The sequence below is a fragment of the Haemaphysalis longicornis genome, unplaced genomic scaffold (genome assembly GCF_048455015.1).
Source record: "Haemaphysalis longicornis isolate Haplotype H1 unplaced genomic scaffold, Haemaphysalis longicornis Haplotype H1 scaffold_1, whole genome shotgun sequence".
Classification (NCBI taxonomy): domain Eukaryota; kingdom Metazoa; phylum Arthropoda; class Arachnida; order Ixodida; family Ixodidae; genus Haemaphysalis; species Haemaphysalis longicornis.
Genome location: NW_027526203.1, coordinates 161,423,139 through 161,443,252, shown reverse-complemented (window position 1 = coordinate 161,443,252; position 20,114 = coordinate 161,423,139). Strand labels below are relative to the sequence as shown.

General features: G+C 48.7%; 1 protein-coding gene across 1 annotated transcript in view; it reads left to right on the top strand.

The window, feature by feature from the left end:
• The first annotated feature begins 390 nt into the window (after window positions 1-390).
• Window positions 391-20,114, top strand: part of LOC144138695 (acyl-CoA Delta-9 desaturase-like) — a 133,888-nt gene continuing 114,164 nt past the window's right edge. Inside the window, exon 1 of the mRNA XM_077671119.1 lies at window positions 391-407. The gene's annotated coding sequence lies outside the window, so the exon portion shown is untranslated. The remainder of the gene's footprint in view (window positions 408-20,114) is intronic.

Genomic DNA, 20,114 nt, shown 5'->3' with positions numbered 1-20,114 from the left:
CGCCGGCTGGGGAGGAGGAAGCCACCCGTTGTTAGGTCACAGCGCCAGCCGGTCCTGGCCAAAAACGCATTCGAGGCCCGCCAGGAAGAACGTGACTCCTCTGCGAGGAACCAACCTGCCAGCCCACGGCACCGCGCCCGGAATTCGTCCATGTGCCACACCACCCGCACCTGACACCGAGCGGCTCCGTCTTCTCACCGGGCTCTTGGCACCTCACCCATAGCGAGCTCCGGTGTCATTTTTTTTATTATCCTCATTACGTCTCCTTCGGCACTTGCTTTTCGGCCTCCGATAGTGGTGACTTTGCGTGGACCCGCGTGTGGCCTGCGCTATAAGCCCTTCGCCTGGCAACACGAGACGTCGGTCAACTACTCGTTGCATCAGGACTAAGCAGCCGCGGCCATTAGGTAAGACGCGGTTTACTTTCTACCTTACTGCTTCACTGGACATATTTTGGCCTTGGGCAGTTGCCGGTAACTCCTAAGGGTCAACGAGGCTTCTGCTGTCCCAGCGGGCACACCTGTGTTTCTCTTTTTTGCCGCTCCAGTTAGCGAAACAGGATAAATGTGCGACATGAAGGGCGCGTCGCGGCGAGAAACTGGATCGCTCCTCAGGGGAGACTTGAAGAGGATCATGGACGGTGGTCAGCATCCCCGGCATGCACGCAAAAAGTGGGGCAATGCAGGCGCTGCTTGCGTCCTTGTTCGGCGGGCTGGGATTCCAAAGGGTCTCGTTTGTCTGAGCTTAACTTCAGAAATATGTTAATGAAAACCTTGTACAAGGCCATTTGTTTCTTGTCCGCCGCAAGTTAATCAGACGTGTACGACATGAGAACCGACTTTGTACCATGACGTCTTATTGGAGATAAAAAGAAACAAACATGGTTTTTTTATCTCCAATGAGTTCGTTATCGATTAAGGGACAACGACCTGAAATGATGTGATGCTGCTCCTTAATGCAAAACCGAGATTATATTAATCAATTTCAGACCTCTTTTCTGCAATTAAGGCTGGTTTATACCCTTGTATCAGTTTTCATTGCTCGTTCAGAACAGAAGTGCGCCATAACAATCAATGGTATACGCGGTTTCCACGCAAGCTGTCTGTGCAAATTGATTGAGAGTGTGGAAAGCGAAACAGTTGATGAGGGAGACAGAGCTGCGTTTTCTTAATCCTGTGGCTTGTTGCTGTATGGAGGAAGATAGCGCGGAAGCTGATTGCACCCGCGAGTCATATTTCTTGGCGTCTGCTTTGTCTCAGTTATCTTGGTTCGGGTTCACATATTTAACGCCGCCAGTGCACGGACGTTCTCCGTGGACTTTCTTTTTTTTTTTTTTTTCTGAACTCCATGTGCCTTGGGAATATGGAAACCGTATAGTGACAACAAAGAATACTACCAAGTATCCATGCGTCCTTCGTTGCTCTTCGGAAAATCGCTGAAGAACGCGGCTCCCGATCCTGTAGATGCAGCTGTTTCGTTTATTAAAAAAAAAAAACCTTCATAGGCTATATTCATACGTCCTCCATTTCACTGTGCAGTTCTTCAAGGCCGCCGGCAAGGTAGGTTACTGAGAGGGCGCTTGTGGACACCCAAGATTGCAGTATATGAATCTCACCGCGTCCGCGTCCGCGTCGTGCTTGTTGTAGCCCAGTTTCACAAATGCGCGACCGCAAAGCTGGCAGAAGTTGCGATTACTAGCGGGCACGAAAACTACATTTCCGTCAAAGGATGCGCCCGAGGACCTATTCGATAACCGTTAGCTCAGAACGGGTTCATGGTGGAGAGCGAGCCTATGCGCCAAGTTGTTCGTTCTGGTTCTCCGACCCTTCTTTTCCACGCACAGTACACTCCTCTCGAGGAGACTGGGTATATACTGCACATCCATCTCGACTAATCACTTTTTGTGTCAGCAAGCGTATTCTACGTAGAGAGCATAGTCTGTGCTAAGAAGGGCGAGCTAAGCGCACGCGCACATTGGGTGACCAAAAACTAGAACCATTGCACGTGAAAACAACGTACGAGAGCCCTTATGCAACGTCGCTCCGCATTAGCAGTGGTGTAGCACACGCTAGCAGCCGTAGAACGAAGAGGAGGGCAATGCAGTACCCTCGACGAATGCATTTCAAACGATACGGTGGCATTGCCAAGCGTTTGATTTCGGCATGCATGTCCGAAAGGTATCTGCGAAGCTGTGCAGCGCAACAATTTAATTGCCGAGTTAGACAGATAGTCGCAGAGAAAACTTCATTCGAAATTAGTGTGGTTTGACGGCAACGCCAAAGCTGCTCTACAATGGGGCGCAGGCGAAAATAAAGGCACCCTTGGAGTAGGCTGGACACTGCATGGAAGAGTAATACCGAGAGAGAGATGGCGATAGGGAAGTATCACTTTAGCTGTACGATAGTCTATTAATTACTCCACATGTCTGCCGCAGCTTCCCAATTTTGTACGTGTTGCTCAAAGTTTGTGCTCGGCCACGTCATACTTTTTTAGGAATTAAAAAGTCGTGTCCAGTCCTCCACACGAGCTGGTTTTCTTCGCCGCCAAGAGGCCTTATCGCTCGTTAAACATCGATTTGTGTCGTTCATTTATGGTTGTGTCTTTTTATTTTATTTTTATTCAACGGCGCATGACAGCCGCAGCTCGATAGCATCAAAATCGTCCAGACAAAAAGCCAAAATTCGATCCACTAGGCGTAATGTGTTCGCGTAGACAGCGCAACCTAGAGAATGTTGCCCCGGCACTGAGTGGTTTGAACAAAAGAGGTCAAAGGCTACGAGGAGGGCGAAGAATAGCCTCTAGAGCGGTGTGCTGCGCTCGGCTTTTACGTATCCTGAAGTCTCGGAATACAGCGTTGGCGCGTTTAGTAAGACTGGAAGCCACCCGTAGCTACGGAGAAGGAGCAGCGCGGTGTCGGAATAACAGTTGAAAAACGGAGTTCCCGTCATTGCCAATGGTCCAGGATACAAAAAGTAAACAAGCACACGTGGAAGGGCCGAAAAGCGCACGTGCGCGGAATTTCCCCCCCCCCCCCCACAGTAGCGACCGGAAGGAGGAGATATTTCAGCGTTGGCTTGGTACGGCACGCTCCACCGAAGCGGGCGACAGCTCTATAAACAGACACTACGTGCCGCCCGCAGCAGACGCGGTCCAAGCACCTTAACATCAACATTGCATAAGAGCGCCGTAAGGCGCGCACGCTCGGGGAGGTCAATTTCGTACGGGGGGCTCTGCAATCAACGGCGCGCCAAGTGCCGCTGACCTCGAACTTGGCGGAAACAATGGGCCGGCTGCAGCGTGCCTATCCTTCCCATCCGCGTTACGCGGAGGGGAGAGGAGGCTACTCCTGCAAGGGGGCTCGCTCTGCGCCCGGTCATCCACCGCACCGGGACGGCCGAGCGTCTGAACGGCGCTGCTGTAAACGAGTTGAGAGCAAACGCTCATCGGCAAAGGTGGCCGTACGTGCCGAACAGGCAGACAGTCAGACAGAACGCGGACAATTGAATGAATGAATTGCTTGGGTTAGGGGTAGAAGGAGATGGGAAGGCACATATTACGAATAAAGTTGAAATACGTAGTAATTGTTTAGAGTTTCTGTTACGGTTAGGTGCAAGCACAGTTCGAGTGTTCGCATAGCACTGGTCCCCTGTTACGTGAAACACTGTTCAGAAGGTCCACGCGGGTACAGTGCCATCCACAACCACTTCAAAAAAAAGGGAGGGGGGGGGGGGGGGGGGGGGGGGGGGGATCGATTAGCCTCTATACAACTTTGTATAGACAGTTTTAAACAGTAAAGTCGGCAACCCTTTCAAGGGTAGCCGACTTTCAAGGGTGAGTGGATCGCTTCTAATTAGCTGTAAGTGCGCCGTTGGTGATCGTGGGACTTCCTGAAGCCTGAGCTGTTGCTCTCTGCCAGTTGGGAACGCTGAACAACACCAAATTAGATGAAAGGGGTTGGGGGTAGTCTGTGCTGCACAGAAGGTAAATTTGGACACTGGAGTGATGTCTTGTCCATTTGTGAATTACGCCCGTTGAGCAGGCCGCGTCCGCATGCACTGTTAGCGAAGACTTCCCGTCTTAATAAAGTCCTCAAAGATGACAAAAACCCATGTGGAGAAGCTTCGGACAATCCTTGTAAGCTGAGATCTCTGAACAGTCGATACTCTTGTTGCCAGCTTACTCGATGCTGTTTTTGGCAAGGGGAGGGGGAGTGGCGTAGGCAGGATTTTTTTGAGGGGGGCGAGGGGGGCGCTCTACCAAAAAAAAAAAAAGGGAAGGGGGAGATGGGAAGGCAAGGCTTCTTGCTCGTTGTTTTTCAAGCGAAGCTTGAAAGATCTGACTTGAACGTGCAATGTGTGCATGCTACAAGGCTAACAGTAAAGCCCGCCTTAAGGAGCTTAGGTGATGATGGTGATAACTTGAATTCACGTTCGCAGGTCTATGGGTAGGCCACGGGTGATTCGTTCGGCTGAAGAGCAGACGGTTATGCGGGCACGCGCTCGTGAGCGGAATCGTGAGTCTGCTCGTGAGCTGCGTGCGGACTCCGAAGTTCCGATTCGTCAGACGGAAGCGACAAAAGTCTCGGTTGTGGTTGTGCAATGCGTGTCCCGTCAAGATTCGCGTGTTTTACCTTTACCTTTAGGAAAAGGACGAATAATTTTTCTATACAGCTATGAAGTACAGTAGAGCGCTATTTGAAGGTTATTGTTCGAGCATCGACCAGCCAAGCGCGCCAGAGTAAAGACCCTTCATCGGCTTAAAAGGAACTTTATGCCAGGGGCATAGCCTTTCGTTTCGGAACCATGAAAATCAAAGTTGCGCATTCTTTTCTCCCTTATTGGCTGTTGCATGCTACAACAATGCCCCCTAAAACAAACTTCCCACACTTTTTGCTTTAAAGGGACTCTGCAACACTTCCGATAAACGCTTTCACAATTTCCTTAACGTCTGGAAGCAGTGCGAAGGTTATACTTATCGACGCGGCACGGAGCGGCACTGGGTGATTTGCTCGTCGCTGTAGATAAGCTTTACGTTTCTGCTTTGCTTTTATGACTGTCTTTTTAAAATGGCTGTCGAATGAGTCCATTGCTGCAACTGGAGGAAAGCCGATCAATAGCCGCTACACCCCTGTAATGACGTAATTAGGGCGTTAGAAGAACGCCAACGCCGGGAAAGAGAAAAAAAATCTTATGAGCAGGTTTTCAGTTATCTGATGGTCATAGAGCAGTAGTTCTTGGCTGAGGTTCTTTACGACCCCCTAATCTAAGTACTGCGTGTGTTGGCTGACTACGTTCAGCAAACATTTAGGATTTAGAAAAAAGTTGAAAGAAGTGGTGCAAGGTCCCTTTAAGCTTTACATTTGTTGTGGTCAAATACAGACTTGGTTTCCTTTTATCTACGCCGACGATAACGAAATTGTCAGGGAAGATCTGTCAAAGCCGGTGTTTCGTCTGCGTACTTACAACGAGTTGCGCTCCAGCGATAACCTACAAATCGGAACAGGATGTACTTGCGGGGCATTCGTTTAATATGGGACGTTTTTTTTTAATTTCATTTTATTTCTAGCCATTTAGTCGAACAGACATGGTTTCAGTAAAATTGTTGTTTGGCAAATACAGAATGCTGATTCTAACCGAGATGTTGGCCAAGGAATAAATGGGATAATGCAAAAAAAAAGGACGAATCCTTGCAATAAAGAGAATTGTACAGTTTTGTTGATGTGCAGCAATACAAGATGGGCAGAAAGCAATGCTTTTCATAGAGCAGATTCTATTGAACTGCAGACCCGCCGCGGTGGCTGAGTGGCTAAGGCGTTGTGCTTCTGAGCATGAGGTCGCGGGTCCGATTACCGGCCATGGCGGTCACTTTTGTGATGGAGGCGAAAAGCAAAAATGCCTGTGTGTACGAGATTTCGGGGCACGTTAAAGATTCCCAAGTGGTCAAAATTAATCCGGAGCCCTCCACTACGGCGCGCCTCATCGCCTGCGCTGCGTCGGCGCGTTAAATCCTACAATCAATCAATGCTGAACTGCAGTAGTCAGTGGAGGCGATGTTGTTAGGCAAGTAAACACATCAAGGTTTGGTGGCTGACTGAACAAAATACAGTAAATGCTCCGTCATGTTATTACACTTTATACCATAGTAAACACAATAAATAACAAAACATAAGGCTTCAGTCCAGACCACATGTATGTCCATATGAGGCTTTTCCTGCTATTTCTCCGTTTCGCCGCTGTGCTGTTCTGTCACCGAAAGAGCATGACCGCCTTCATCGGCTCGCGGCGTGTTCCCGGCGCAGCTCGGCGCATTCGGCGCGAAATGCAGCACGAGCTAATCGAATCCGGGCGACGTCAGCGCGTCGCCCGGTCGTATATGTTTACATGTACAGCCTCTGGAGCGGCCACGGATCAGGCGTTGGCTTAGTCTCTGTTTTCAATTTTGCGCGAACGAACATGTCCTTAAAACTGCAGGTTCCGCCCCTGCAGGCGAATTCAGGCGGTTTCTCCAGGCGACTTAAACCGCACGCATACCTGATATGAAAAATTTCGAGGGGGGGAGGGCATGCCCGGTGTAACACCTCCCCCCATGCTATGCTGCTGCGGTGGGGAAGAAGGGGGGAGACAAAGGAAAGATTTTGTACACCCTCCAGGGTAGCATTGTGTGCCTGTTGATTGCCCTGCGTACCTGGTGTGTGTGTGCTCGTGTGCAAGCCATGTGGATTTTAATTACTTCGAAACTGAGTTCTTGCAGCGTTTTTAGTATGGAATTGGCTGCACAATTTGGTGCGAAGCCTTTGTTGACCCACCGCGGTGCCCCGTAGGAGCCTGCTACGACTGTGGATTTCCTTGTTTGTAATTGTTGCGATTCGAATGCTTTATGGAATGCCTAGTATTCCTCACAGTTCGGCTTCGTCCGTTAATCCCCAGGTCTTTTTAATGGTGGGATGTCCGTCAAGCTTAGGAAATTCTGGGAGTTTCCAAGTGATGGTTGCAGCAGTGTCAGTAACCACATCATTAGTGTTGTTGTTGCTGTTGTTCCTTGGGATGGCACATACACAATCAGGGACAGGCCAAACAACAGGAGTTGGAGAAAAAAAAGTCTGTTATCTAGTTACGGGTCAGTGCATAAAATAAATATCCAAGGTTGGAAAGCATTTAGGATTGATAAATTAGGGGAAAAAAAGAGCGAAAAGTTCTAACAGAGAGTAAATATTTCAAGTTATATTGAAAATCGATTAGAGTTTTAATAAAGCTCGGAGTGGCTCGCAAACACCCCGGTGGCTGAGCCCAGTCTCAGAAGCCCCGAAGGAAAGTAATGCCGCTGCTGACCTTTCAAATCCAAGGCTGCGCAGCGGCAATTCAAGGAGCTGGTACCTGAGTCTGGTAAAAAAAAATACATCAACTTCGTCTTCTTCTTTGTCGCTTGCTAGCTTTTTGATGAAGTGTTCCCTGGCCTCTGGTTGTCGCCTAGAAATAGGACTTCGACGAATGATGCCAAGGGCAGGTCAATCCTATGGTTGAAGCATTTTCTGAGTGGCCATGGGGGCAAATTCCCTTCTTAGTGGATCCTGTTTTCTGTGGCCCATCCCCGACGGGTGCGCTCGAGACGGTTCAGATGTCGGAGTTGTGTTCCCTTGACTAAGGTAATGACTGCTGACTAGACGGGACGTAATTGAACAGCGGACAGAAACTTATTTGTCCCACTGTATTCAAATCCCCTTCGTTTCAGGGAGCTTCCGGTCGCTTCCGTGTTAAAGGCAGCCAGGGCTTGTTCCTGTTGGATAGAGTTACCAAGTCAGTCAGCCAGTTCGTGCGTGTGTTTCTTTGGTGACTATTCTGATTGCACTGTCATAGAAAGTGCCATTGATAAAGAGTTTTCTGAAAAGTAGGGCGCTTCGGAGGTGGCTCATTCAACCGGCAAGAATACATAAATTACAAAGACGTGCTGTCTTTGGAATTTATGTATTCTTGGCGGTTCACATGACTGGGGTGTATATTTCAGTTAGGCGTGTTACGATTTTCTCTGCTCTGGTGAGGCCCTTGAGCTGTTTTGCTAGTTGTTTACGAGCTCCTGCATAGTGCTTTGTGTTGGCTGAGTCGCCCTGCTGGTGCTGCTCAGCGTTGACGCGTGCATGCACGGTGACGGTCTCGCGGTCGAGCGTGTTAAATCCTTCGTTGCCACCCCCTTCCGGGGCGCTCAGGAACCCTTGCCGATCGTTTTAGGTTGGAAGCGAGCCGTAAGGTGGATAAGTATGCGTTACTCTGAACGGCTCGCTGATCGGCGGAAACGGTGATATCGATGTCATACACCGAAAAGCAAGCTTTCATTGCGTCATGTTGTATAGCGCTGTCTTTTCGCGTCCGGGATGACGCGCAAACAAGATTCGTTTCATTCAAATGCGAAGCCTTTTGCCCGAACAACCAATAACCTCCATGGGCAGTTTCGTATACACACGCCGGGGAACAGCTCGTCGTGTTAGTGAAATCGTGTGGATTCTACACGTGCGGTCATGCAACCCCAACGAACGCAATAATTTGGTATTTTTGTACTCTTGCTTTTCCTCTATCCTTGCGACGCTGCCCGTTTTAGATCGGCGCTTTGCTGAGTCCGTAACGTTCAGTGGCGCTAGTCGCTGAAAGGGCCAGCACTCTGCGCAGAAAGCGCTGCTCATCTTTCCAAAAGAGCTTTGGCGTACATATTTGTAGCTTTTTGTAGCCGCGTACTGCCACGTTTGGTAAATACGACCAGCAGTTCAGCGTCGATACCTCAGCTACAAATTATCAGAATGATTTTGTCATTAAGCAGTGCCTTGGAGAACTTAAAATGCGACATCCGTCAGTATCGCGGGACCGGTCTGGGTCAGTTATGCCTAAAACAGTAAGTTTACCCCACATAATCAACCTAAATCCAGGGTGTTCCGCGTGTGCCGGGCAACTACAACAGCATATACCTCCACAAACTCGGAAACCAAGGAAATGCTGAACACTATATGAACGCCTAGCAACCAACACCTGAACCTCAACGCAGTGCACACGAATTCGCGCACTGATTTATCGCATCGATTTCCTGACTCCGCTTATCTACCAGAGAATTTTTTGGTCGCTTCGCAGCGCGAATGCGACCCAGGGATTGCGTGCGTTGCACGTGATTGGTTGGATCAAGATGTACACCGCGTAGCTATAGCGACGAAAGCCGCGTAATAAATTCAGACGCTCGGCGCTTTCTTCTGGCAAAAAACATGCTGTAGCCTGTGTCGTAAAATGCGCTGCGGAAAAGCGTTGCACCAGGGAATATTTGCCGGTTGCTCTTCCCCAGCTCATTATTAATGCAAACGCTTATTTAGCTACCTCACTCGAATTTCGCAATGCGTCTGTCCTCGTAACAACAAAGAAAGTTTGGTTGAGATGGTCAGGACTTCACACGGTCGTGATAGCATTCCGATCGGGACGTCGCACGGTCCGTGACGCCCCCTTTGGAGCGGCCCGAAAAATAAAAATAACAGAAAAAACTAAACCCCTGAAAATTGACTAACGAAATCACAACGACCTAACTAATCCAGCGCCCTCACGCAATTAACGCAAAACGGAAGAAGAAATAACTGAGAACAAACAACGCGAAAAATAACTAACACAATCAATTAGTTACCAAGTGCAGACCATTTTTAACGTAACCGCTTATAGTGCGGGACCGGATATAACGCGGGTTTTTGTGACCACCGGTTTGCCTCCCATAGAACTCAATGCATAAGCATACCGCATAAGATGGGGTTGGCCGAACCACAATACCGTTTATAGTGCGGTTTTTCGGCGGGTTTGCTGATCGACCGGCGCAGCTGGGGCATCGCTTTAGGGTAGCAAAAGAAAAAAGAAATGATGAAATCGGCCATCTGACGCAGCACGCACCCCTTGCTGTCCTCTAACTGCTCTAACTTCGACACAGAAGAAAAAAATAGGCACCCTTTAGTTCGCGCGTACGTGATAACCACAGCTGCCCTTGCTTGATGCACCTCGGAAGACCGACTCCCCGTCCGCGCGCGGCAAGTTGTTTAGATCTATTGACCGTGAACCGCATGGCCCGTTTTCGTACACGAATCGTGCACATCGTCGTAGCGCGTGTTTTTTTCATGCTCGTGCCGACGATTCCGCGCTCGCGGTGGCTTCTTCGCGTGGCAGCGGGAGGAGCCTGTCGGCTCCGGAACGATCGCCGGGTGGCGCTGCACTCTCCCCGGAGGGGGAGTACGCCGGGCCGGTGGCCTATTCGGCACGTGCTTTTTTCGCTGCGCGCGTGCTTCATTTCTCGCGCTAGGAAGAGGGCTGGGTAAAATTTTCTTTCGACTTATGAAAGTATACACATTAGCACGTGTCCAGCAAGTTCGGTTTACACGAAGAGTAGTTACTGAGTTCATTTTTGTCGACGTTTGTCTTGTCGTCTGCTACAGACGCGCCGCCTGCTACGCGCCGCTCGAACGCCTCCCGGCCCGCTCCTCCGCGTCTGGCAAGTGCACGCGCAGCTCGCGCTGTCTCCCGCACCGCCTGAGGCATCCAGCCCCCTACTCACGAAGGCGAAGAAAGCGACCGCCTGCTGCGCGAGCCACTTAAGCCAGCACGTACAAAGGGCGGCGGGAACACTCCTCACTCGCCCGAAAGGAAAAGATTAACTGAAAGTGAAGCAAACCCCCCATATCGTTGCATGGTCAGCTGCCACGACAGTAACAAAGCGAAGGAAGAGGATCCATTCGTTAAATTCTGCATATTCCCCGCGAAAGCGCACCAAAAGGATAGACGGTAAGCATGGATCACTGCGGTTCGAAAGGTGAAATAAGTTGACACATTTTTGTTTGTATCTGTGTGCTTTCAGTTTACATTACCCGGCTTTGAAAATGCAAACTAGTGTTCTAACGAGTCCTCCCCTCTACACTTTTTTTAATGCATGCTGCCAATGATTGTTTTCCGCTATAATAAATGAACTTCGGAGTTGTTTAGCTGGTGCCGTTCGATATCGTCCAAATGTAACACAATAGGTTGACGTTTTGCATGGGTAAAAAAAAATAGTTTCTAGCGATTTACCTGGGTGTAGTAGCTCTGGTCCGTCTTGTCATTGTGACTTCTGTTCTGGACGGGATTGCTGCGTTGTTCGCTTTTTTCCCACATTTAGCAATACTGGTAATTAGAAGAGGTATACATCAAATTCTGTATATTATAGTAATTAGAAGTTATACGCCACAAGCTGTTCTGTTGTTTCCGCGAACTGTCACGCTAACCCATACTTGTACTCCAAGCGGGTGACAAACATTGCAAACAAAAATTTCTTCAAGGACAAGTAAAATGGAAATGCGGTGCTGTCAGCGCACCCCTTATTAGCGTGTGCCTTTCTAATGCGTTTTTATAAGACGCAGCTGATTGTTTCAAGAGTAAGAAATAACCTATTAACCATAATCAATCACGTTTATCTTACATTTCTTGCAAGCGTCAGTGTTTCTGCAGTCCAGAAAGTCCGGATGTCAGAAGCGCGAGCACGCGAAGGGAGTAACAAACAAGAGAAAAGTACGCTGTGACCAGCTGAACAGCTGTTGCCTTGCAGAAGAAAAGAGCACCCGACGACCGCCGAACAACGCGTTTCCCCCCTTAAAATCGTGGGGCAGTCTGCCGGTCGAGCGGCGCGTAGCAGGCGGCGCGTCTGTAGCAGACAAGACAAACGTCGACAAAAATGAACTCAGTAACTACTCTACGTGTAAACCGAACTTGCTGGACACGTGCTAATGTGTATGCTTTCATAAGTCGAAAGAAAATTTCACCCAGCCCTCTTCCTAGCGCGAGAAATGCAGCACGCGCGCAGCGAAAAAAGCACGTGGCGAATAGGCCGCCGGCCCGGCGTACTCCCCCGGAGGGGAGAGGGCAGCGCTTCCCTCGCCCGGCAAACTTTAGCTTCGCCTCGCACGATATGACGGGATATTCGAAGCGCTCTGAGCCGGCTAGCCGGGCCAGAGATAGGCTTACCACCGCGGTATTTTTTGATGGGCGCTTTCACAAGCGACGTGGATGGCATTTTATATTCCACTTTTCGCCCACATTATCAGCTCTTTTCATGCATGGGCATCTTGGCTTGCGCCTCGTGCAGCATTTCAGCGAGTGGTTATAAGTGGTCGCTAGAGCTGCCTGATATAGTTTCATACTAATATATTAGTATGAAACTCATGCACCGCTTCACGGCCAGCGCCGACGCCATGTTGCCGCCTCTTACCGCACCGCACACACCACGCTAGTCTTTTCGTTCCTCCATGACGCTAGTTGTATCCGCGCCGGCGTCGCCGCGCCTGCGGCCTGCACTGCACGTTTTCGCGAGAAATGGCTCCATGCGGTTCACGCTTTAGAACGTTGGGCAGATAAGCCACCGCTCTTTCCCTTTCCGAACAAGCGTGCCGCGCGAAGCCGAAGATTTCCACCACCAGTACGTTGCGCTGATAAGCAGGCGCCTTCGGCATCGTGAACACAAGGTGGGGTAAAAAAATAATCTCCCTGGTGTTCTTATCATGTCCTGCGGCATCTGTTCTTAGACGCTAAAAACGCAGCCACGATCCTCCAAAACACAAACACAACGGAAGTTAAAGCCGCGCTCGCCGTTTGTAAGACGACACTTTTGCAACAATGTGTAAGACCCTGAAGCAGCGGCTGATGTTAGGAATAATACGAAATAAAGACCGTGCCTTTGTTTTTAAGTGCTGTGCGTTTGAGTGATGAAAAATTTAGGATGACTTCAGAGGTAAGTGGCGATGTGGTTGAATTCACGCATGTTTTGGTTGTAGTGCGGTACCGCTTATAGTGTGGATTTTTGCGGCTCCCGCGACAGACGTCATAAGCGGTCTACACTCCAGAGAAAACGCTCACACTTTGCGCAGTTACCTTCACAGTGAGCTTCAACGTGAGCGTCATGAAGAATGAATTCGCGCTGCATAGACAGTGGTTTCTGCATATTTTCCCCCCTCTATTATATATTAAGTGCCAGCAGGTCAAGAATGAGTCACAGGTAGAAAACGTGCCCGCGACCATAAGTTGGGACAGGTGCCGTAGGTGCCATTCAACAATACGTGTTGGACGTGCGTGCTTTTAGTTGATTACTGCAGCGTTCTTGCTGCGTTGAGTGCCGCGGCGGTTTTGCGGAAATATTGTCCGATGAAATCACCAATGCAAGCTGAATCAGTAAGTAAGATCCTCGGGAGGCAATGCTTGAGCTCTTTCTCCGTACACGATGGGCATCCTGATGCGCCTTTATTTACATTCAGGCATGCACTGAAGCGCTAGCAGTAGAGGGGGTAAAGTATAGCCTCGTCAGGTATGGCACGCCCTAACCCCACGTACACTGCCCGTGGGCGCGTTTAACTTTCCCGCCGGAAGCATATTCGAGCAGCCTCCTGCCAACCGAGACGAAATGCTTAGTTTAAGCGAAATTCTCATCGCTCGTTTTTCCTCTTCGTAACTGTACTTCCAGGCTATTCGCCTTTCCCCTGAGTTCCCAACTGAAAACTTGAAGGGCAGCGACATGGTTCTGATGGGAAAACGGGGCCACTGTCCCCGTCGTAATTACCCGGCCTTCTTGCTGTTTAGGAAACTTCGTCACCCACACCCCCCTCTCCAAAAGGAAAAAAAAAGGACAATAGACAAGGATGTGTGTTCAAAGAGGCGTCGTTCGTCGCGCTTGAATCGAAGCCAAATCATGGCGAAGTACGGGATTGTCCCTCATTGCTACGCCTGTGCGCGCGGCACCTGCGGGTATTTATGTACTGGTCCATGTCCCAAAGATGAGACGATGAGGCCAGGTTCACACGGCAATGGAGATGCACACGTCGGCAATGTCTGAAGACGTAAGAGAAGTGACTTTATTTTTGTAAGCAGATTGTTTTCGGAATGCAGCCGATAGTTACTGCGTGGGAATGGAAGGAGGAAACGAACTCCTGTACGCCGGCTGACTGTCCACTCGTGAAATTATTTTTCTCCGTGGCCTAAAGGTTTAACGCACCCGCCGCGGTAGCTCAGGGGCTAAGGCGTCGGGTATACTGAGGTGTCTAGGTTTTTTTTTTTTTTTTCTGTGCAAAATGTAGATTTTTTTGTAGATTTTCTTCATCAACAACTTGGTTTTTCAGGGAAAAATACTTTTGCACATTCGCCCATTTTAATTTATTTTTATTGGCTTCTAACCCGCTACCACTTCCATAGAATGGGCTTCCTACTCCAGTTTCTGGCTGTCTTTTTTTTTTTTTCAAAGGGAAGGGGATACGGAATATATAAGTGCATAAAAGGTATTTCCCTACACGCGCGTTTCGTTTCAAAAATGAATCCGAACGCTCGCTTTCAGCAGCAACATCTGGGCGTCGTTGACGTAGTACTTGGAAGCGTACAAGATTGCACCTTGTTTTCAATAAACTTTTTTGACTAGTAATAATGACTTATTTTGTGCCGGCGAAGGGTTACTCAGTGCTCTGACCAAATAATGTCCTGTTTATTCAATGCGAATAATAACTGGACAAAAATTTGTCTTGTCATTCCATAATTTTTCGTAGCTCTAAGTTCGGGTAAATTTAGGTGCATGACTTCGAATTTATTTGTTCGAGTCTATTATAATCAGCTTTTTCATATAACGATTAGTGATGGTGAAAATATTGCTTGAATGTTCCGGGACCTGCTATTTCACAATAGCGGTATAACCCGCCGCCGTGGCTCAGTGGCTAAGGCGTTTGCGCTGCTGAGCACGAGGTCACGGGTTCGATTCCCGGCCGCGGCGGCCGCTTTTCTGATGGAGGCGAAAAGCAAAAACGCCCGTGTGTACGAGATTTCGGCGCACGTTAAAGATCCCCAGGTGGTCAAAATTAATCCGGAGCCCTCCACTACGGCGCGCCTCTTCACCTGCGTTGCGTCGGCGCGTTAAACCCCGCAATCAAATCAAAATCAATCAACAATAGCGGTATAATTGCGCGCCACAACTGTGGCGAAAAGAGCCTGCGACTTTTTCTTTGCATTGCGCATTTCGGGGCATTGCGTTGTGCTGATAACGTAAATCATATGCGCGCTGTAGCTACAACTCGGCTGTGAGGCCGAGTAGTGGGGGCATAGCAATTAAACCACGTGGGGAAATCTTCCACGTGCGCCCATCGAAATCTCGGCAAACAGATGATAATTCGCAATGTGTCCCATCAGATAATGCATTATGTCCTATCGTAAACGCGTTATCAGCATAACGCAATGTGTTACACTGCTAATTCGGTAGATTCACTACGTCCAAACTGTGGGCCCTGTCGCAACTACTCCGTGGTCGCAACTGTCACGGCAAGCAATTGGGTATGGCTCTGATTGCGCTGCCGTGTACAGCAAACAAAATGGAGCAGTTTTCGCACTGTGAAATGTTACTTTCGCTTTTTTTACCGATGAATTCTACAATTTGAAGAAATGATAATCATCATCAGCAGCAGTAGCAGCCTACGCAGGTACACTGCAGGACGAAGGCCTCTCCCATTGACCTCCAACCACTCCTGTCCTGCGCTGCTCGAGTCCACTGTTTACCCCCCCCCCCCCCCCCCCAATTTCTTTATTTCATCCCTCCATCGGGTTAATGGCCTTCCCCAGTTTCTAGCCCCATCTTTTGGTATCCACTCTGTTACGCTAATTGTCCCCCGGTTGTCGGTTCATCTGACTACACGGCCAGCCCAAGTCCATTTCTTTCTCTTTATTTGAACTGCGATATCTTCTATTCTAGTTTCTTCTCTGATCCAAGTAGCTCGTTTCCGGTCCCTGAGTGTTATTCCTAACATTATTCGTTCCATGGGCCGTTGAGCAGACCGAAGTTTGCTTTCTAGTTGTTTAGTAAGGCGCTAAGTGCCAGCTCCGTATGTCATCACCGGCGGCAGTATGCACTGGTTGTAGATTTTTGTTTTGAGTGACAGAGGTAGCTTACTTTTCCTTATTGGGGAGTACTTGCCGAGTGCTTCCCAGCCCATACCTATTCTGGGCCGGATTTCTCGTGGTTGGGGTCAGCACTAACGATCTGTCCGATGTATAGTTATATTATTTCACTTCTTCTAGTGCTTCGTTTCCTAAGCTGAAGAGGGCGCTTTTCGCATGTATATTCCTCATTATTTTAGGTTTATTGATACCTAGTTTAGCCCCGCGGCTGTGCAGTTCCTCAAGGATTGCTCGCAGGTGTTCTGCAATCTCACTCAGCAAGACTACGCCATCCGCGAACATCAAATGGCTGAAGTATTCCCCGTTTGTCCTTAATCCTGCGTTGTCCCAGTCAAACTTTCTAAATACCCCCACGGGATGTGCCATGCATAGCTTTGGAGAGATGGTATCTCCCTGCCTTATACCCCTGTCAAACGTGCCTATTTAAGTGCACTTAGACCGAGTGCGCTCGGGCTCCCCGAATGACACTTCGGCTGCGTGCTGCTAAACGACGAAATGAAGTGCCCTCGGCCGTGATGTAAGCGACGATAGGTGGCGTAAATATTCCACAAAATTACTTAAAATTCCCCCTCTTTGTCGCGTGAAAAACAATGTAAACACTTTATTGTGTTTACATTGCTCAACACCGCAATCGTCGTCTCTCACAAGTCCACAAAAAAACGCCGTTGGGACTGCGACTGAAGACCGGCGATCATAGTTTCGCTGTTATACGCTGCGCAGCGAATCGCAGCAGCATTATCGTCGAGGGAGGCGAAATGATCAGAGAGCGGGGATTGTAACCGAAAAGACTGAAACGGGGACACGACCGCAAAAACTGCCTACGCGAACACCCCAGAGAACGGCGGTCATGGAGCAACGCCTCACTAAGTGGCGCTGGCAAGTCTTAAGACGAGGGATTATTTTCTTTCTCGACGCTGCTTCTCTTTTCGTAAAAATAAATGAACAATATATCCATTATTAACTTTTAACATAATTTATAGACATCTACACGGTCGTTCTTTTATGTTATTTTTCCCGATTTTGAGACCCCCGTGGCCGGCGAGCCAGCCCGGAATGTGTAAGTGCCATTCGCGTTTGCTGTTTGGTTGCGCCCGAATGACATTTTAGTCGAGTGCACTCAGTGGAAATGCACTTAAATATGCACGTTTGACAGGGGTATCACTCCCTTTAAGGATTGGGAGTTTATCGCTTTGCTTGTGGAGGATTTCCTGCCCGTACATTCCTTATATATGTCTTCTAGAAGTCTTATGTAGGTCTCCTCTATTCCCTGATCTTTTAATGCTTCTAGCACGGCTGCGGTGAGTACGGAATCAAACGTTTTCTTGTGACCTATAAATGCCATGCGAAGGGGTTATATTACGGAATTTCCTATAACTTGGTTGACGACATGGAGGTGATCCATGATTGAGTACCCTTTTCTAAACCCAGACTGATCTGATGATAGGAATACAGGCTGTCACCTATGCGGCAAACTATAACTTTGGTAAACAGCTTGTAAACACCTGAGAGTAGGCTGATGGGTCTGCAATTCTTGAGGTCCTTGGTATATCCCTTCTTACGAATCATAATAATGTTGGCGTTTTTCCAGGCTATGGGCAGCTTTTGAGCCTTAACGCATTCCAAAAATAGTGCAGCAAGCTTTTCTAGTAAAATTTTCTCCTGCTCCAATAGATCCACGGTTACGCCGTCCTCACCTGCAGCTTTTCCTCTTTTCATGCTTTTGAGAGCCTTTCCTGCTTCCCCTTTGGTTACTAGTGGGACATCGCAAGTTGAGCTTATACGCTGGTCTAACGTCGCTGCCCTACAGCCTGGTATAGAATCGTCCTGCTACCTTTATTATCTCGTCCTAGCTGTACGTAATGTTACCCTGCTCGTCTCTGAGTGCGTACATCCTGCCTTCGCCGATGGCTAGTTTCCTATAGTTGTTTTTAAGCTTCCCCCTATTTGAAATGTTTTCTCGATCACTGCCAGGTCATATGCACGAATGTCGTTTGTTTTACTTCTGTTAATCACTTTCGACAGCTCGGATAATACAAGCTGGTCCGCTATATTTGACACTTTCATGTTCTTACGTTTGGCAACTTTGGCAATTAGTTCCTTGGTTTTTTTTAGTTAGTTTTCCACTTTGTTTCCTACATGTTGCTTCTCCCACACCTGCTGCTTATTCTCTAATTGCCGTTGTTAGGATTTCATTAAGCCTGTCTACACTGATCTCGTTCTCCTCGTTTAGAAGCGCGTATTTGTTTGAAGAGTTTTTGAAACTCCGGCGATCTGGCTCTGGCTGACTCAATGCGAGGTTTTTCAGTTTTCACGAGATTCATCCTTAGCTTGCATCTAACCATCCTATGATCCCTGCTCGTAATCTTACTTAGCACCTGTACGTCTTGCACAATAAACGGGTTGTCACTTAAAATGAAGTCAATTTTGTTTTTTTGTTGTACAATCAGGACTTGTCCACGTTCATTCCCTATTATTTCGTTTGTAGAATAACGCGTTCATCAACCTGAGGTTCTTTCTCTCTGCACATCGCACTAGTGTATCTCCTGGACTGTTGCGGTTGTTTATTCCAAAGTTTCCCACTGAACTTTCTCTCATTTGCTTCCTATCGACCTTTGCGTTAGTCTCCCAACACAATCGTGAACTGTGTTGTTGCCTTCTTCATTGCTGATTCGACGTCCTCGTAGGAGCCCTCTACGGCTTCATCATCACATATAGCTGGCTGTTGGCGCAAAGGCCTGTACTATCTTTAACCTGTATCGCTTCTTTAGCTTGATCACAACATCCGCGACTCTCTCGCTGATACTGAAAAACTCCTCCACGTTCCCAGTTATTTCTATGCGGATTAAAAATCCCACCCCGTGTTCTTTCTTCTCTTGGGGTCCTCCGTAGCACAGAATATGTCCGCTATCTAAGCCCCACGAAGCCTTCTGCTGTCCTTCTAACTTCGCTTAACCCTATTATATCCCATTTAATGTCCGAGAGCTCCTCTAGTGGTACAGCTAAGCTTCCCTCGCTAGTCAGAGGGCGTGCGTTGAACGTTGCTAGTCAAGTTCCAATGGCGGCCTGTCCGGATCCAGAAATTCTCAGCACCCTCTGCTGTATAGCTGTTCTAACCGCCGCCGTGTACAGGTGCTCTGCAGCTGCTGGGGAATGAGGGGCGATAGTTGAGCTGGTCAGTCATGGGAGGTGGCGACCAACTACTACACCAGGGTGGCCACGTCCTGCTCTGGTGAGGGAGTGCTGTTTCTGTCCCTATAAACCTTCCTAGAATGTTAAACGTTTCTAGTGCAGCCTGTCCGGTATCCTGCATAATGGTTACTTCTGGAGCAGGCAGCACTCCATGCCGGCATGCCTGCATGCCAAGTTTGGGGTCATAGAGGCAGACAAAGAAGAGAGGGAACGAGAGAGCGAAAGAAGTTTCCCGCGGACGACGTTGCCGCGCGCGCCTGCACTGAGGGTCAACTTCCTATTCCTAGCTACCGTTTGCGGTTTTGCTTTTATACGAGCGGCTGTGACGGGGTAAGCTGAGACGCTGGCTTACTGATGAGAGGTGCACTGACGTCTGGCCGCTGGAAAAGTAATCCACTGCTTTGTCCAAGTGTATTAGCTACAAAAAATACTCTGGCCAAAAAGGCCGCTGAAGGTGAATTAGCGTCCTTCCTCGCCCTTTTAAAACTTTTTAAGCTGAAAATTGTTTATGGTGCGCTCCGCTAACAACGGTGACCGTTTGGCAGAGCTGCGCAAAAGTTAGGCAACCCTGTGCTCTCTAAAGTCTGGAAACATTGGGACCACAACAGGGGTGCGAAAGCTGTACTTCCGCATGTTCTACAAAAAAACCGATTACATATCTAAGGAGCCCTTGGTCAGGCGGTCACAGCAAGTGGTTGTACTTTTCTGTGCACCCAGGGATTGACGAGTTATCAAATTTTAGCAATGCTACCTGTGTCACCGAGGGTCGACTTCCTATTCCTAGCCCGGTACATGCAGGGCGTTTCTGACGTAGCGCTGAACTTATTTAGAGGTTTTCCCCTTCATAACTTAGTGTCGGATGCTGCGGAAGGTCTTTAGCTTTCCAACAATCTTTTACCCCTGCCTAGCGAATAATTTCCCTTTTTTTTTTCAAATTTAACCCGCCGGCTGGCCGGTTAGGCTTGTGGTTACTGC